The following is a 19,423-nucleotide window of genomic DNA, read 5'->3' as shown; positions in this document are numbered from 1 at the left end:
TACCCGGTGGTGATGGAGTGGGCAACCAGGTGTTTAACCCCTCCACGGGTAGGGGGGATGCCCTGGACTCTGTGATGGTGACAGGGAGGTGCCGTTGAGGAGGTAAGGGTCACTTGCGTACTCACTTAGTCCAATAACGCTGACACCGACAACTTTAGTAAACCAAAGTTCTGGACACCGCTGCCACTGAGGGGGAGCACGTTTGGGTCCCGTTTCTGTTGGTGTTGCCTGTTGATCTGTGACCTTTCCCTCGGCACGTTGTTTCTTTCTGGTTGGTCCCTGTAGCCTGAAACTAGTCGGGTCCCGCTCCCCAGTGTGGCTAACTGAGGGAGCTTGCTCTCAGGGTTCACGCTTGGGATTTTCTTGGACCGTATTTGTGGAAAGTCCTATCCCTCTCGTTGCGCTAGTACCCCGATTTTGGAGCGGGTGGAGAGCGGATCTTGAAGGCTCATGGAACATGACTAAGGCTGTGTCGAAACGCGTAGTTCGATGGGGTCCTAATATCTACCTTCTTTCTTTGCTGACCGCCTTGTATATTTTTTTTATGGAATTCCCCTAATGAACTTGGATTCTTTAACTATGATCTGAGGACTGCGCTGGACATTTCTTTTCCATATTTATATAAGCTTTACTATGACATGTTGCTTTTTTGTGCCTATAAAGCCGTGTTCACACGTTGCAGAAATCTGGTGTTTTTTTGTTTCTGCAGGATCTGCACCAAACTACACAATAACAATCTTCTCTGTTTATTCCATTTTTGCTGCATTTTTTTTCTTCCTTTTCCCCAATATTTCATGCGTTTTTGGTGCAGATGTAAATCTGCATTTGTTAGTGTTTTATACAGTACAGAAAAGCTTGGATTCTGCACTTCAGTATTTTTCGGATTATAAAATGCACTTTTCCTCCCAAAACTTTGGGAGGAAAAGAAGGGGTGCGTCTTATAATCTGAATGTAGCTTACCGGGGGGGTGGTGGAGAGGGGTCACAGGAGACAGGGGCAATGCTGTATTGCGGTTGCTGCTCTCTGCGGTGGGCAGTGAGGCACGGACCACTCTGAAGATGTGAGCAGTAAGAGCTTCAAATAATGGCGCCCAGAGTCGGCGCTTGCGCAGATGAAGCTCTCAGCTCAAGCTCTCATCTGCGCATGTGCCAACTCCAGCCGCCATTTCTTTCAAACCCACACCGCCAGAGTGGCTAGTGCCTCACCGCCCGCAGCGAGCACCAGCACAGAGGAGCACCAGCTGCCCCATCACAGTGCCTCAACCCGCAGTGAGCATCTGGGCCCCCTTCTGCACTGCCCGCAGCATCGCCGTACTCCAGCACCGCCCCTGCCTCCTGTGACCCCCTTTTCCACCTCCGTTGTCGCCCCCCCCCTCCAATAAGACACCACCGGATTATAAAACGGACCCCATATTTTTTTTTGTTATCTCTAAATTCGGGGTGAGTCTTATAATCCAGTCCGTCTTATAAAACGAAAAATATGGTAACTGAAGTTTTTTCCCTGTGTTTTTTAGGCATCATATAGAAGCCTCTAGAGAGAAAAAAGCACCAAAACCGCAGATTTCAGTAATATTATTTCATGGGATCACATCCACCTTGCTTGGACAATTAAACACAACATAAATTATGTGCAAAAAAAGCAGCAGAAAAAAATGTGAACACGGACTACGGTAAATGTCCAAGTAGAGTGGCTTTGACGTCATGAAATCTCTGTCCTCGGTGCGTCTAAAGACGCCACTGAACTGTGCACTGTTGGTGAGTTGTTTTTTTTTCTCTATAGGCTACTTTGTGAAGCCTATATTTGATAAGTTTTTTTTCTGCAGATGTGAATCTGCATTTTTTTAGTGTTTTTTACAGTACAGAAATCTTGGATTCTGCACTTCAGTATTTTTCGGATTATAAGATGCACTTTTCCTCCCAAAATTTTTTGGAGGAAAATGAGGGGTGCATCTTAAATCCGAAAAAAAAATACAAAAAAGAAAAAAAAAGTTATGTTACATTTTTAAACACAGAATAAAAGCATTTCTCTAGTATTAAAAACCAAAATTCACACTACTCCAAACCTGTATCAAATATCCGGGAAAACATAAACGCATCAAACACGCAATAATCAGAGAAGATTGTTATTGCATGGTGTGGTGCAGACCCCTGCAGAAAAACGCAGCATTTACGCTACGTGTGAACACTGCCTCAGTGATACATTTTTATTACTTTATTTTTCTTTATTAAACCCATAAAAATCAATTGCGCCACTTTTTTTTCCATTTACCAATCCCCATAAATAATTTGATCGCTGTGTTGTTCGTGTCGTTACAATTACAGGGACCCCAAATATGTCCATGTTATTTGCGATGTTTATTATTTTCTAAAAAAGTGCAGTCAAAATTACGTTATTTTAATTTTTTTAATTCTTTTTAGTAATTTTATTAGAAGAAAAAAAAATATTTTTTACTCTCTCTAGAATACAGGACATAGAGATGCTGCTCTGTACAATGGAGCTTTGTGTCCTGTGTAATCTGCTGAGGAGTCAGAGGCTGCATTGCAGCTTGAACTATATCAAATCCTTCCTTTGACATCATAAGTGCTTGTGGCTCAACAGCTAGGGCTGCTGAACACATGTTTGAAAGTTGCTGGTTTGATTCCAGGGGTGGGTGAAAATAAAGAAACTTTTATATAAATATTTGCATTGCTTATTCATTTCTTTATAATAGTTTTATGAGGGGGAAAAGGAGGTATGATACTACCACTGTAATAACCACTGGATGGTTTACACCTAAATGAATTGCACAGTAAAGTCGCACTGAACCGTATGGATAGACCATACGCAATATATCGCCTTTATATTAATTTTAATTTTGATGTGGATTATAGAAAGGATCTGACTAAATTAATTCAGACTCCCCTAAAAGAAAACCCCAAAATGAGACCCCTATATAGTGACAGTGCCAAAGAGGTTAGTATTAGTGATGAATGAGCACTACCATGCTCAGGTGCTTGGTACTCGTAACTAGTGGTGAGTGAGCACTACCATGCTCGGGTGCTCAGTACTCGTAACTAGTGATGAGCGGGCACTACCATGCTCGGGTGCTCTGCACTCGTAACTAGTGATGAGCGGGCACTACCATGCTCAGGTGCTTGGTACTCGTAACTAGTGATGAGCGGGCACTACCATGCTCGGGTGCTTGGTACTCGTAACTAGTGATGAGCGGGCACTACCATGCTCAGGTGCTTGGTACTCGTAACTAGTGGTGAGTGAGCACTACCATGCTCGGGTGCTCGGTACTCGTAACTAGTGGTGAGCGGGCACTACCATGCTCGGGTGCTCTGTACTCGTAACTAGTGATGAGCGGGCACTACCATGCTCAGGTGCTCAGTACTCGTAACTAGTGATGAGCGGGCACTACCATGCTCAGGTGCTCAGTACTCGTAACTAGTGATGAGCGGGCACTACCATGCTCAGGTGCTTGGTACTCGTAACTAGTGGTGAGTGAGCACCACCATGCTCGGGTGCTCGGTACTCGTAACTAGTGGTGAGCGGGCACTACCATGCTCGGGTGCTCTGTACTCGTAACTAGTGATGAGCGGGCACTACCATGCTCAGGTGCTCAGTACTCGTAACTAAAGATGAGCGGGCACTACCATGCTCAGGTGCTCAGTACTCGTAACTAGTGATGAGCGGGCACTACCATGCTCAGTTTTTCTTTTTTCTTGAGTTGAGCAGGTCAAACGCTCGGACTCGAACTCAAGTAACGAGGGTGCCGGCTCCCATCATTTAATGAAGCGAGTCTGTGTTTTGTTTGGTTGTTTCACTGATGAAACATCTGAGGCCCTGAGATACTCGGCCGAGCACCGTGCGTATCGAGCAGTGGCAAGCACACTTACTCATCACTGGTTACGAGTACTGAGCACCTGAGCATGGTAGTGCCCGCTCATCACTAGTTACCAGTACTGAGCATCTGAGCATGGTAGTGCCCGCTCATCACTAGTTACGAGTACTGAGCATCTGAGCATGGTATTGCCCGCTCATCACTAGTTACGAGTACTGAGCATCTGAGCATGGTAGTGCCCATTCATCACTAGTTACGAGTACTGAGCACCCGAGCATGGTAGTGCTCACTCATCACTAGTTACGAGTACTGAGCACCTGAGCATGGTAGTGCCCGCTCATCACTAGTTACGAGTACTGAGCACCTGAGCATGGTAGTACTCGCTCATCACTAGTTACGAGTACTGAGCACCTGAGCATGGTAGTGCCCGCTCATCACTAGTTATGAGTACTGAGCACCCGAGCATGGTAGTGCCCGCTCATCACTAGTTACGAGTACTGAGCACCCGAGCATGGTAGTGCCCGCTCATCACTAGTTACGAGTACCGAGCACCCGAGCATGGTAGTGCCCGCTCATCACTAGTTACGAGCACTGAGCACCTGAGCATGGTAGTGCCCGCTCATCACTAGTTACGAGTACAGAGCACCTGAGCATGGTAGTGCCCGCTCATCACTAGTTACGAGTACTGAGCACCCGAGCATGGTAGTGCCGCTCATCACTAGTTACGAGTACTGAGCACCCGAGCATGGTAGTGGCCGCTCATCACTAGTTACCAGTACTGAGCACCCGAGCATGGTAGTGCCCACTCATCACTAGTTACGTATACCGAGCACCTGAGCATGGTAGTGCCCGCTCATCACTAGTTAGTACAAATCTTAACAAGACCATCCATGGGCTGTCAAAGTACTTAACCTTCTATTAGTTGCGGCCAAATTGTCGCTTCACTTTAGGTGCGGGAATCTCACAGATCAACTTCCTCCAAAATATAAACCAGGTAAAAACAACTACATTAATTTGCAGCATTCATCTGATTTCCTTCACGTCGTCCATGGCCAATCTGAGAAGAAAAAAAGATCTCAAAACTAGGCGCGACAATCTGAGATCCCATGAGGTTACTCCAGGCCCCGGTAGTGTAATAATATCAGTAGAAAATAGATCATAAATAATTCATGATAATATAATGAAAACAAAAAACACAAAATATCAAGTGTGAAGACTTCTGATCTCGGGCATGCAAAATTGTTTGTTTTTGCAAGTTCTATCTGACAATATTAAGATGGTAACTAACCTTTGTGGGACGGTTATTTTTGGACCCAAATTGACTAGTAGGGACCACTGTGGCTCTGTCTCTCAAGTACCCATATAATTCTAGAGGCGACTCGGGCCCCAGTTGTGAAAAGGTTAATGGGATATTCCCATCACACATTTATGGTGTATCTAAAAGGTACATTTACTTTCATGCTTGAGCGGCTGCACACCTGATACTTCCAGTGTAGTGCTCCAAAAACACAGAGGGGCGCAGACCCGCAGAAACCACAGACCCGCAGAAACCGCAGACCCGCAGAAACCACAGACCCGCAGAAACCACAGACCCGCAGAAACCACAGACCCGCAGAAACCACAGACCCGCAGAAACCACAGACCCGCAGAAACCACAGACCCGCAGAAACCACAGACCCGCAGACCCACAGAAACCGCAGAAACCACAGACCCGCAGAAACCACAGAGCCGCAGAAACCACAGACCCGCAGACCCGCAGAAACCACAGACCCGCAGAAACCACAGACCCGCAGAAACCACAGACCCGCAGAAACCACAGAGCCGCAGAAACCACAGACCCGCAGACCCACAGAAACCGCAGAAACCACAGACCCGCAGAAACCACAGACCCGCAGAAACCGCAGACCCGCAGAAACCACAGACCCGCAGAAACCACAGACCCGCAGAAACCACAGACCCGCAGAAACCACAGACCCGCAGAAACCACAGAGCCGCAGAAACCACAGACCCGCAGACCCACAGAAACCACAGACCCGCAGAAACCACAGACCCGCAGAAACCACAGACCCGCAGAAACCACAGAGCCGCAGAAACCACAGACCCGCAGAAACCACAGACCCGCAGAAACCACAGACCCGCAGACCCACAGAAACCGCAGAAACCACAGACCCGCAGAAACCACAGAGCCGCAGAAACCACAGACCCGCAGACCCACAGAAACCGCAGAAACCACAGACCCGCAGAAACCACAGACCCGCAGAAACCACAGACCCGCAGAAACCACAGAGCCGCAGAAACCACAGACCCGCAGACCCACAGAAACCGCAGAAACCACAGACCCGCAGAAACCACAGACCCGCAGAAACCGCAGACCCGCAGAAACCACAGACCCGCAGAAACCACAGACCCGCAGAAACCACAGACCCGCAGAAACCACAGACCCGCAGAAACCACAGAGCCGCAGAAACCGCAGACCCACAGAAACCACAGACCCGCAGAAACCACAGACCCGCAGAAACCACAGACCCGCAGAAACCACAGAGCCGCAGAAACCACAGACCCGCAGACCCACAGAAACCGCAGAAACCACAGACCCGCAGAAACCACAGACCCGCAGAAACCACAGACCCGCAGAAACCACAGACCCGCAGAAACCACAGACCCGTAGACCCGCAGAAACCACAGACCCGCAGAAACCACAGACCCGCAGAAACCACAGACCCGTAGACCCGCAGACCCGCAGAAACCACAGACCCGCAGAAACCGCAGACCCGCAGACCCACAGACACCACAGACCTGCAGACCCACAGACACCACAGACCCGCAGACCCACAGACACCACAGACCCGCAGAAACCACAGACCCACAGACACCACAGACCCACAGACACCACAGACTCGCAGAAACCACAGACCTGTAGACCCACAGAAACCACAGACCCGCATAAACCGCAGACCCGCATAAACCGCAGACCCGCAGAAACCGCAGACCCGCAGAAACCACAGAGCCGCAGAAACCACAGACCCGCAGACCCACAGAAACCGCAGAAACCACAGACCCGCAGAAACCACAGACCCACAGAAACCACAGACCCGCATAAACCACAGACCCGCAGAAACCACAGACCCGCAGAAACCACAGAGCCGCAGAAACCACAGACCCGCAGACCCACAGAAACCGCAGAAACCACAGACCCGCAGAAACCACAGACCCGCAGAAACCGCAGACCCGCAGAAACCACAGACCCGCAGAAACCACAGACCCGCAGAAACCACAGACCCGCAGAAACCACAGACCCGCAGAAACCACAGACCCGCAGAAACCACAGAGCCGCAGAAACCACAGACCCGCAGACCCACAGAAACCACAGACCCGCAGAAACCACAGACCCGCAGAAACCACAGACCCGCAGAAACCACAGAGCCGCAGAAACCACAGACCCGCAGACCCACAGAAACCGCAGAAACCACAGACCCGCAGAAACCACAGACCCGCAGAAACCACAGACCCGCAGAAACCACAGACCCGCAGAAACCACAGACCCGTAGACCCGCAGAAACCACAGACCCGCAGAAACCACAGACCCGCAGAAACCACAGACCCGCAGAAACCACAGACCCGTAGACCCGCAGACCCGCAGAAACCACAGACCCGCAGAAACCGCAGACCCGCAGACCCACAGACACCACAGACCCGCAGACCCACAGACACCACAGACCCGCAGACCCACAGACACCACAGACCCGCAGAAACCACAGACCCACAGACACCACAGACCCACAGACACCACAGACTCGCAGAAACCACAGACCTGTAGACCCACAGAAACCACAGACCCGCATAAACCGCAGACCCGCAGAAACCGCAGACCCGCAGAAACCACAGACCCGCAGAAACCACAGACCCGCAGAAACCGCAGACCCGCAGAAACCGCAGACCCGCAGAAACCGCAGACCCGCAGAAACCGCAGACCCGTAGAAACCACAGACCCACAGAAACCGCAGACCCGCAGACCCGCAGAAACCGCAGACCCGCAGAAACCACAGACCCGCAGAAACCACAGACCCGCAGAAACCACAGACCCGTAGACCCACAGAAACCACAGACCCGCATAAACCGCAGACCCGCATAAACCGCAGACCCGCATAAACCGCAGACCCGCAGAAACCGCAGACCCGCAGAAACCGCAGACCCGCAGAAACCACAGACCCATAGACCCGCAGACCCACAGAAACCGCAGACCCGCAGAAACCACAGACCCGCAGAAACCACAGACCCACAGAAACTACAGACCCGCAGACCCACAGAAACCACAGACCCACAGACCCGCAGAAACCGCAGACCCGCAGAAACCGCAGACCCGCAGAAACCACAGACCCGCAGACCCGCAGAAACCACAGACCCGCAGAAACCACAGACCCGCAGAAACCACAGACCCGCAGAAACCACAGACCCGCAGAAACCACAGACCCGCAGAAACCACAGACCCGCAGACCCGCAGAAACCACAGACCCGCAAAAACCACAGACCCGCAGAAACCACAGACCCGCAGAAACCACAGACCCGCAGAAACCACAGACCCGCAGAAACCGCAGACCCGCAGAAACCACAGACCCGCAGGTACTTTTTGTAAAACTACCAATTTGCACTGACAGCTAGAACATTCTGGATATGGAAGCTATTCTGTACTTGCACATTATAACCACAAGATGGCAGCAGAGTACACAAGTCCTCCATTCATTTACTGCTCTATATGGCCGACTCATTTTTATTTATTTTTTGTCTTTTTTTTTTCCTTGTGATGTTTGTTGCCATTTTCTACTCCAAATTCTTCAAATTGGCACATGTAGATTGATACATTTTGCGCATGTCAGGTATCACTCTAGTAAACTAGTGTCAGATGTGTCGCCAGTATACCAGTATCATAAATAACACCGGTATACTAATATGGGCTATGTCACCAGTATACCAGTATGGGATATGTCGCCAGTATACCAGTGTGGGACATGTCGCCAGTATACCAGTATGGGATGTGTCCCCAGTATACCAGTATGGGATATGTCGCCAGTATACCAGTATGGGACATGTCACCAGTATACCAGTATGGGATGTGTCCCCAGTATACCAGTATGGGATATGTCGCCAGTATACCAGTATGGGCTATGTCGCCAGTATACCAGTATGGGATATGTCACCAGTATACCAGTATGGGCTATGTCACCAGTATACCAGTATGGGCTATGTCACCAGTATACCAGTATGGGCTATGTCACCAGTATACCAGTATGAGCTATGTCACCAGTATACCAGTATGGGACATGTCACCAGTATACCAGTATGGGACATGTCACCAGTATACCAGTATGGGACATGTCACCAGTATACCAGTATGGGACATGTCACCAGTATACCAGTATGGGACATGTCCCCAGTATACCAGTATGGGCTATGTCGCCAGTATACCAGTATGGGCTATGTCACCAGTATACCAGTATGGGCTATGTCGCCAGTATACCAGTATGGGATATGTCACCAGTATACCAGTATGGGATATGTCACCAGTATACCAGTATGAGCTATGTCACCAGTATACCAGTATGGGATGTGTCCCCAGTATACCAGTATGGGCTATGTCACCAGTATACCAGTATGGGCTATGTCACCAGTATACCAGTATGGGATGTGTCCCCAGTATACCAGTATGGGCTATGTCACCAGTATACCAGTATGGGCTATGTCACCAGTATACCAGTATGGGCTATGTCACCAGTATACCAGTATGAGCTATGTCACCAGTATACCAGTATGGGACATGTCACCAGTATACCAGTATGGGACATGTCACCAGTATACCAGTATGGGACATGTCACCAGTATACCAGTATGGGACATGTCGTCAGTATACCAGTGTGGGACATGTCACCAGTATACCAGTATGGGACATGTCACCAGTATACCAGTGTGGGACATGTCACCAGTATACCAGTATGGGACATGTCCTCAGTATACCAGTATGGGACATGTCCTCAGTATACCAGTATGGGCTATGTCGCCAGTATACCAGTATGGGATATGTCACCAGTATACCAGTATAGGATATGTCGCCAGTATACCAGTATGGGACATGTCCTCAGTATAGCAGTATGGGACATGTCGCCAGTATACCAGTATGGGACATGTCCTCAGTATAGCAGTATGGGATATGTCACCAGTATACCAGTATGGGACATGTCCTCAGTATACCAGTATGGGACATGTCCTCAGTATAGCAGTATGGGACATGTCACCAGTATAGCAGTATGGGACATGTCACCAGTATAGCAGTATGGGACATGTCCTCAGTATACCAGTATGGGACATGTCACCAGTATAGCAGTATGGGACATGTCCTCAGTATAGCAGTATGGGACATGTCGTCAGTATACCAGTGTGGGACATGTCCTCAGTATACCAGTATGGGACATGTCCTCAGTATACCAGTATGGGACATGTCACCAGTATACCAGTATGGGATATGTCGCCAGTATACCAGTATGGGACATGTCCTCAGTATAGCAGTATGGGATATGTCGCCAGTATACCAGTATGGGATATGTCGCCAGTATACCATCATGGGATGTGTCACCAGTATAGCAGTATGGGACATGTCGTCAGTATACCAGTGTGGGACATGTCCTCAGTATACCAGTATGGGACATGTCCTCAGTATACCAGTATGGGACATGTCACCAGTATACCAGTATGGGATATGTCGCCAGTATACCAGTATGGGACATGTCCTCAGTATAGCAGTATGGGATATGTCGCCAGTATACCAGTATGGGATATGTCGCCAGTATACCATCATGGGATGTGTCACCAGTATAGCAGTATGGGACATGTCGTCAGTATACCAGTGTGGGACATGTCCTCAGTATACCAGTATGGGACATGTCCTCAGTATACCAGTATGGGATATGTCGCCAGTATACCAGTATGGGACATGTCGTCAGTATACCAGTATGGGATATGTCGCCAGTATACCAGTATTGGACATGTCCTCAGTATAGCAGTATGGGATATGTCGCCAGTATACCAGTATGGGACATGTCCTCAGTATAGCAGTATGGGATATGTCGCCAGTATACCAGTATGGGATATGTCGCCAGTATACCAGTATGGGATATGTCGCCAGTATACCAGTATGGGATATGTCGCCAGTATACCAGTATGGGACATGTCCTCAGTATACCAGTATGGGATATGTCGCCAGTATACCAGTATGGGACATGTGCTCAGTATACCAGTATGGGATATGTCGCCAGTATACCAGTATGGGATATGTCGCCAGTATACCAGTATGGGACATGTCCTCAGTATACCAGTATGGGATATGTCACCAGTATACCAGTATAGGATATGTCGCCAGTATACCAGTATGGGACATGTCCTCAGTATAGCAGTATGGGACATGTCGCCAGTATACCAGTATGGGACATGTCCTCAGTATAGCAGTATGGGATATGTCACCAGTATACCAGTATGGGACATGTCCTCAGTATACCAGTGTGGGACATTATCCTCAGTATACCAGTATGGGACATGTCCTCAGTATAGCAGTATGGGATATGTCACCAGTATACCAGTATGGGACATGTCCTCAGTATACCAGTGTGGGACATTATCCTCAGTATACCAGTGTGGGACATTATCCTCAGTATAGCAGTATGGGACATGTCACCAGTATAGCAGTATGGGACATGTCCTCAGTATACCAGTATGGGACATGTCACCAGTATAGCAGTATGGGACATGTCCTCAGTATAGCAGTATGGGATATGTCGCCAGTATACCAGTATGGGGTATGTCACCAGTATACCAGTGTGGGACATTATCCTCAGTATACCAGTATGGGACATGTCCTCAGTATAGCAGTATGGGATATGTCGCCAGTATACCAGTATGGGACATGTCCTCAGTATAGCAGTATGGGATATGTCGCCAGTATACCAGTATGGGATATGTCACCAGTATAGCAGTATGGGATATGTCGCCAGTATACCAGTATGGGATATGTCCTCAGTATACCAGTATGGGACATGTCCTCAGTATACCAGTATGGGATATGTCGCCAGTATACCAGTATGGGACATGTCCTCAGTATAGCAGTATGGGACATGTCGCCAGTATACCAGTATGGGACATGTCCTCAGTATAGCAGTATGGGATATGTCGCCAGTATACCAGTATGGGATATGTCGCCAGTATACCAGTATGGGACATGTCCTCAGTATACCAGTATGGGACATGTCCTCAGTATACCAGTATGGGACATGTCCTCAGTATACCAGTATGGGACATGTCCTCAGTATACCAGTATGGGACATGTCCTCAGTATACCAGTATGGGATATGTCACCAGTATACCAGTATGGGACATGTCCTCAGTATACCAGTATGGGATATGTCACCAGTATACCAGTATGGGCTATGTCGCCAGTATACCAGTATGGGATATGTCGCCAGTATACCAGTATGGGATATGTCGCCAGTATATCGGTATCAGACATCGTCGATATACCTACCTCTTCCTGCAGAGCATTTCACGTATCTTCAGACCCCTCTTCCCTGCCCGCGGTCGTTGCCTGACATGACTCTCCGTCTCTTCACCTCCCTGCAGGACGTCCCCAGATTTTGAGCATGCCCCATTACCGCCAAGCAGACTGAGGACATGAATCTGAGGCTGACTTCACCGGCTATTAACCCCTCCACTGTGACGTCGCTCCTTTCCAATTAATTCCTTCATTTCCCAAATATTCCCGGCATGAATATGGAATATGTTACTGGTCAGTAAAGCGGAGCGACATAACCGGAGCGATATAACCAGATGTCTGTGTGCAGAATACACAGCCCTTCATTACCGCACATCTGCAAAACCAAAATTAAAAAGCCACGATGCCGGATTATCAGATATTTTCTGCACATAATTTATAAGGGTTTTTTCTAAAGTATTGATGTTTCCAACTCATTTCTGAGCATTCTGGATTATTGTAATATACTGCACAAAAAATATTTCTAAATTTGCCAGATTATTGGAATTTACTGGCAAGGAATATTAAATATGCCGGATTATTGGAATTTTACTGTGCAGTGACCAAAAATTGCCAACCTATGAACATGTTGGTTTATTTAGATGTTAATGCACAGTGACCCTATGGGCATGTCAGATTATTGGATTATTACTGCAGTGACCCTAACACCATACTAGATTATTGAATTTTTACTGCAGTGACCCTATGGGCATGCCAGATTATAGGATTATTACTGTACAGTCACCCTATGAGCATGCCAGATTATGATTATTAGTACAGAAACCCTATGAGCATGCCGGATTAATGGATTATTATCATACAGTGTCCCTGTGAACATGCCAGATTATTGGATTATTACTGGACAATGACCATATGAGCAGGCCAGATTATTGAATTATTAATGCAAAGAGACCCTATGGGCATACCAGATTATTGGATTAATCTGGCAAAATTACCCTATATGCATGCCAGATTATTGGATTATTACTGCCTAGTGACCCTAGGATCATGCCAGATTATTGGATTATTACAGCAGTGACCCTATGGGCATGCCACATTATTGGATTATTACTGCACAGTGACCCTATGAGTATAGCAGATTATTGGATTATTACTGTACAGTCACCCTATGAGTATAGCAGATTATTGGATTATTACTGTACAGTCACCCTATGGGCATGCCAGATTATTACTACAGAATGATCCTATGGGCATGCCAGAATATTGGATTATTACTACACAGTGATCCTATGGACATACCAGAATATTGGATTATTACTACAGATTGATCCTATGGCATGCCATATTATTGGATTATTACTGCAAATTGATCCTATGGCATGGCAGATTATTGGATTACTAGAAGGTGGCCCGATTCTACGCATCGGGTATTCTAGAATTTACGTATTGTGTAGTTCATGTATGATTTTTGTTATATATATATATATATATATATATATATATATATATATATATATAGAGAGAGAGAGATGTTGTTGTCTGTAGTTACCAAGTGTTTGTGTAGGCGCTGTACATGTTCTGGGTGTTGTCTGGGTGTGACGGGGGGTGAGAGCGGTGTTGTATGTGTGTTGCGTGTGTTGCGTTGTTTGTGGAGCGCTGTGTGTCTGTAGCGTTGTGTGTGTGTTGCGCGGTTTGTGTGTGTGTGGTGTGTTTTGGGGGAGGTATGTTTTGTGCAATGTGTGTGTTGTGCGGTATGTGCGTATATTTGTGTGTGCCGCGGTGTTTGTGTGTTGGGTGTTGTGTGTGTGCAGCGTTGTCTGTGTGTGTGGGTGTCTGTTTAGGGCAGTTGTTTGTGGTTCCCAGTGTGTGTGTGTGTGTGTGGTGTGTTGTGCAGTGCGCGCACGCGTGTGTGTGTGTGTGTGTGTGTGTGTGTGTGCATCAGCCTCTCTTCTCTCAGCCTACCTCTCCCAGCCTCCCTCCTCCCAGCCTCCTTCAGCATCAGCCTCCCTCTCCCAGCCTCCCCAGCATCAGCCTCCGCCAGCATCAGCCTCTCTCCTTCCAGCCTCCTCCAGCATCAGCCTCCCTCTCCCAGCCTTCCCCAGGATCAGCCTCTCTCCTCCCAGCCTCCGTCCTCCCAGCCTTCCCCAGCATCAGCTTTCCCCTCCCAGCCTCCCTCAGCATCAGCCTTCCCCAGCATCAGCCTCCCGTTCCCAGCCTTCCCCAGGATCAGCCTCTCTCCTCCCAGCCTCCTTCCTCCCAGCCTTCCCCAGCATCAGCTTTCCCCTCCCAGCCTCCCTCAGCATCAGCCTCCCTCAGCATCAGCCTCCCGTTCCCAGCCTTCCCCAGGATCAGCCTCTCTCCTCCCAGCCTCCTTCCTCCCAGCCTCCCTCAGCATCAGCCTTCACCTCACAGTCTCCCCCAGCATCAGCCTCCACCAGCATTAGCCTCTCTCCTTCCAGCCTCCTCCAGCATCAGCCTCCCTCTCCCAGCCTTCCCCAGGATCAGCCTCTCTCCTCCCAGCCTCCGTCCTCCCAGCCTTCCCCAGCATCAGCTTTCCCCTCCCAGCCTCCCTCAGCATCAGCCTTCCCCAGCATCAGCCTCCCATTCCCAGCCTTCCCCAGGATCAGCCTCTCTCCTCCCAGCCTCCGTCCTCCCAGCCTTCCCCAGCATCAGCTTTCCCCTCCCAGCCTCCCTCAGCATCAGCCTCCCGTTCCCAGCCTTCCCCAGGATCAGCCTCTCTCCTCCCAGCCTCCTTCCTCCCAGCCTCCCTCAGCATCAGCCTTCCCCTCCCAGTCTCCCCCAGCATCAGCCTCCCCAAGCATCAGCCTCCACCAGCATTAGCCTCTCTCCTTCCAGCCTCCCCCAGCATCAGCCTCCCCCAGCATCAGCCTCCACCAGCATCAGCCTCCCTCGTCCCAGCCTCCCCCTCCCAGCCTCCCCCAGCATCAGCCTCTCTCCTCCCAGCCTTCCCCATGATCAGCCTCTCTGCTCCCAGCCTCCTCCAGCACGCCGTGCTCCTCTGCCGACACTCACACACCCGATCGCATCCACTCACACACACCCGATCGCATCCACTCACACACACCCGATCGCATCCACTCACACACACCCGATCGCATCCACTCACACACACCCGATCGCATCCACTCACACACACCCGATCGCATCCACTCACACACACCCGATCGCATACACTCACACACACAGACACTGACGATATCGCACATACGCGCTTATACTCACAACATCCGGGGATATCACATGCTTCTGGCCATGTAATCCTCCCGCAGGTCCTGGAAGATCACAACAGCACAGTATCGAGGCCGAGAAGCAAGCGATATCCCAGTATGTTGTGAGTATGTGGATGCGATGTGATGTGTGAGGTGTGTGTGAGTGTGATCTGATTTGTGTGTGTGTGTGTGTGTGTGTGTGTGCTGTTATGTGTGTGCTGTTATGTGTGTGTGCTGTTATGTGTCTGTATTTTCCGCCGCTGCAGGACCTTGATGTGTGGATGCGATGTGATGTGTGTGTGATGTGTGTGTGAGTGTGAGCCGGTGTACACTGGTAACTATGATACACATCGGGTAACTAAGGGACCTTAGTTACCCGATGTGTATAATGGTTACCAGCTTTCACGGCCTCCGTGAAGATCCCAGCATCGCAAGGTTATGTGTGGCGCTGCCGGGATCCTGACGGAGCCGGTGTAGAAGCAAGCGATATCCCAGCATGTTGTGATGTGTGAGGTGTGTGTGAGAGTGAGTGTGAGAGTGAGTGTGATCTGATGTGTGTGTGTGTGTACTCACCTGGGAATCGGGGCTCCGTGTCAGTTGGGCCAGAGCGAGCGTGGATTGCGTGAGGGGGCGGGGCCTGCAGAGAGCCGGGGCGAGAGGCCAATCCGTGTGGGGGGGCGGGGCCATGGCGAGCCCAGCGGCCAATCAGCTTTGTGTCACCGTAAGGACACAATTTCGGAGCATGACAGACAGACAGACAGACAGACAGACAGACAGACAGACAGAATAAGGCAATTATATATATAGATTACTACAGAATGATCCTATGGGCATGCCAGATTATTGGATTATTACTACACAGTAATCCTATGGGCATGCCAGATTATTACTACAGATTGATCCTATGGGCATGCCAGATTATTGGATTATTACTACACAGTGATTCTATGGGCATGCCAGATTATCGGAATTTTCCTTTTTTTTCTATTTTCTAACTGTTTTTGATATGAAATACTCTTAATGATTTTTTCCCATAGACGTGCGATCCCCCCACGTCCGCCCGAGCCCCGAATGTCTATGTAAATAGTGAGTGGAGCCGGCGTGCACTGCTCGCACCGGGCGGACGCTTTCAGAGGCCGCAGCTTGTGTAAACAGGACTGTGAACTGCAAATTACTGGGATTTGGTAAACACAGCGAGCAGTGTGCGGCGTCTGCGGCCGCCCCGTGTCTGTCACTATCTGTAATCCTGCTTCCCCGAGCTGTGAAAATGGCTAATTATTTGTGAAATGCCCTGTGTGCGCGTAGATGTGCGGCGGCCGGTCACTCCGTGTGTCGGGAGTAATCAGCCAGTCACTTCTCATTAATGCGACTTTATAAAAGCTTGGTTATGTGTGGTCCGCCGGGACCGAGAGATGCGAGTGCTACCCCCCCGGGCGGCGCAACCGAGAGATGCGAGTGCTACCACCCGGGCGGCGGGACCGAGAGATGCGAGTGCTAGCACCCGGGCGGCGGGACCGAGAGATGCGAGTGCTAGCACCCGGGCGGCAGGACCGAGAGATGCGAGTGCTAGCACCCGGGCGGTGGGACCGAGAGATGCGAGTGCTAGCACCCGGGCGGCGGGACCGAGAGATGCGAGTGCTAGCACCCGGGCGGCGGGACCGAGAGATGCGAGTGCTAGCACCCGGGCGGCGGGACCGAGAGATGCGAGTGCTAGCACCCGGGCGGCGGGACCGAGAGATGCGAGTGCTAGCACCCGGGCGGCGGGACCGAGAGATGCGAGTGCTAGCACCCGGGCGGCGGGACCGAGAGATGCGAGTGCTAGCACCCGGGCAGCGGGACCGAGAGATGCGAGTGCTACCACCCGGGTGGCGGGACCGAGAGATGCGAGTGCTAGCACGCGGGCAGCAGGACCGAGGGATGCGAGTGCTAGCACCCGGGCAGCGGGACCGAGAGATGCGAGTGCTACCACCCGGGTGGCGGGACCGAGAGATGCGAGTGCTACCACCCGGGCGGCGGAACCGAGAGATGCGAGTGCTACCACCCGGGCGGCGGGACCGAGAGATGCGAGTGCTAGCACGCGGGTGGCGGGACCGAGAGATGCGAGTGCTAGCACCCGGGCAGCGGGACTGAGAGATGCGAGTGCTACCACCCAGGCGGCGGAACCGAGAGATGCGAGTGCTACCACCCGGGCGGCGGGACCGAGAGATGCGAGTGCTAGCACCCGGGCAGCAGGACCGAGAGATGCGAGTGCTACCACCCGGGCGGCGGGACCGAGAGATGCAAATGCTACTACCTGGGCGGCGGGACCGAGAGATGCGAGTGCTACCACCCAGGCGGCGGGACCGAGAGATGTGAGTGCTACCACCCGGGCGGCGGAACCGAGAGATGCGAGTGCTAGCACCCGGGCGGCGGGACCGAGAGATGCGAGTGCTAGCACCCGGGCGGCGGGACCGAGAGATGCGAGTGCTAGCACCCGGGCAGCGGGACCGAGAGATGCGAGTGCTACCACCCAGGCAGCGGGACCGAGAGATGCGAGTGCTACCACCCAGGCAGCGGAACCGAGAGATGCGAGTGCTAGCACCCGGGCGGCGGGACCGAGAGATGCGAGTGCTAGCACCCGGGCGGCGGGACCGAGAGATGCGAGTGCTAGCACCCGGGCGGCGGGACCGAGAGATGCGAGTGCTAGCACCCGGGCAGCGGGACCGAGAGATGCGAGTGCTACCACCCAGGCGGCGGAACCGAGAGATGCGAGTGCTACCACCCAGGCGGCGGAACCGAGAGATGCGAGTGCTACCACCCAGGCGGCGGAACCGAGAGATGCGAGTGCTACCACCCAGGCGGCGGAACCGAGAGATGCGACTGCTACCACCCGGGCGGCCGCAACATTGTTTTCATTGTCGTTAATTGGAGTGAAACGAGTCCAAGCCTCATTAAATTAAAGGGAAGCGACAACGATTGTGCCCGAGATAATGATATCATTGCTGCTGGCTGCGTCCTACAAATGGTCCTACAAAAGGGTTCTCATGAGAGTCTGGGGAAGGTTCAAAATATGTCCAAAATGTATAGAAGGAGAAGTGATGATCCTGTCCAGACCGGGCTATGTCCGGATAATCATATACCCAGACCGAAGGATGTGAGGAAAGATCAGAAGACGATGGGTAAGATGGGGACCGAAAAGATAGATAAGATATAGATAAAAATAATGAGGGGATTTTACTGACTCCGGTCTAAAGAAACATTTCAGCTCCCAAAATACTGTGAACCGTTCTGAAAGAGAAAGATGGATGGATAATAGATAGATAGATAGATAGATAGAGAGATAGAGAGATATAGAGGGATAGATGGATAATAGATAGATAGATAGATAGATAGATAGATAGAGGGATAGATAGATAGATTGATAGATAGATAGATAGATAGATAGAGGGATAGATAGATAGATAGATAGAGGGATAGATAGATAGATAGATAGAGGGATAGATAGAGGGATAGAGGGATAGATGGATAGAGGGATAGATAGATAGAGGGATAGATAAATAGATAGAGGGATAGATAGATAGAAGGATAGATAGAGGGATAGATAGATAGAGGGATACATAGATAGAGGGATAGATAGATAGAGGGATAGATAGATAGATAGATAGATAGAGGGATAGATAGATAGATAGAGGGATAGATAGATAGATAGAGGGATAGATAGAGGGATAGATAGATAGAGGGATACATAGATAGAGAGATAGATAGAGGGATAGATAGATAGAGGGATACATAGATAGAGGGATAGATAGATAGAGGGATAGATAGATAGATAGAGGGATAGATAGATAGATAGATAGA

At 50.3% G+C, this 19,423-nt stretch overlaps 1 long non-coding RNA gene across 1 annotated transcript in view; it reads left to right on the top strand.

Moving 5' to 3' along the window:
- LOC142303118 (uncharacterized) overlaps nt 1–19,423 on the top strand; it is a 393,352-nt gene that overhangs the window by 30,510 nt on the left and 343,419 nt on the right. The window lies entirely within an intron of this gene.

This window comes from Anomaloglossus baeobatrachus, chromosome 4 (assembly GCF_048569485.1).
Source record: "Anomaloglossus baeobatrachus isolate aAnoBae1 chromosome 4, aAnoBae1.hap1, whole genome shotgun sequence".
NCBI classification, from domain to species: Eukaryota; Metazoa; Chordata; class Amphibia; order Anura; family Aromobatidae; genus Anomaloglossus; species Anomaloglossus baeobatrachus.
The sequence above is the reverse complement of the archived record's forward strand: the minus strand, read 5'-3'. Positions and strand labels throughout refer to the sequence as shown.